Below are 1316 nucleotides of genomic sequence, written 5' to 3' on the forward strand. Positions count from 1 at the left end.
GCCGCCAGATGGTTCTGTCAACGTGGCGGGAGATTTTGAATTACCGATAACTACATAGCCCTATTATTAGCTTTGTATGAATATAAAAGGGATATTTTTGTACTTGAAATCCATTATCCCTTATTGATGTATACGATAACATTCACTTGCCAAGAATTACCAAAAACACAAAGGTCAATTCTAGCTGAATGTTTTTTTTTGTGTAATGTCTCCACGTAAGCTTAAGCTCTTGTATTATCATACATGTAGCTCAAGTGCTATAGCGTCACTGACTTTAGCGAGTCCATTGAAGGTCATACTTGATTGCGTAATAAAGTTCAAATGAGAAACAATCGTTTTACATCTTTTGTTATTATCCAATAACCGGTGAAAACTAAAACACTACTTATACGGGAATATATATTTTTTTAATGTGACAATTAAAAATGCCTATCTCTACCCTACAAGAGATAACGCATAAGAACTACGAAATCTGAAGTGAGGTCAGTCAAGATAAAAAAGTATGTAGATAGAGCTGTACTGATTTGTATAATTAGACAGGCGATGAGAGATAATATGAGTCAAGAATTAATTTGGCCAGAGATAATTTGATAGGGACCAGACCAACTCTGTTAACGAAGAGTTCCTTGGTGTGCTGTCGAGATCATCTAACAGACACTGTATTAAACTGGAATATTATGTACTGGACAAGCTAATGTATCGCATATTGAGTCACAGAGATTTAAGCTTTAAGATGGATAATTAGGCCTAAAAATGTTATATTTATCATTTCGTTAATACCCGCACGCAGTATATTCACTGAAACATTACTTTCGTATCATGAATAAAACTCACATTACATCATATATATAAATTTATTTATATATACATACATACATATATATATATATATATATATATATATATATATATATATATATATATATATATATATATATATTCTTTAACTAGTATACTATTGTTGTTTTTATGTTTATTATATTTGTTGTCCTCACATTCCACAGTTCATTATATTCTATTTTCTCAAAACAAATAACTATAAGCGTTTATGCTGTTGTTCTATTATTTACTATTGCGACTTTCGTTGTGACATTATTGTTTTCACCTGCAGATTGTATCACTACTAGTGGGTGCTTCACTACTTCCTTTGCGAGTGTGTGCATAGCACTGTAACTGTCACAACGCCTATATTTATACCTGTTTTCCCTTATACTTGCCGAGCTAACCATTCGCTTATTCACACATAGGCGTCGCTTTCCTGCTATAAGCCCAAAACCACCCACTTGACCGCTCTAAACGGAATTCACTCTAGGATT

This window comes from Penaeus vannamei, chromosome 18, assembly GCF_042767895.1.
Source record: "Penaeus vannamei isolate JL-2024 chromosome 18, ASM4276789v1, whole genome shotgun sequence".
Classification (NCBI taxonomy): domain Eukaryota; kingdom Metazoa; phylum Arthropoda; class Malacostraca; order Decapoda; family Penaeidae; genus Penaeus; species Penaeus vannamei.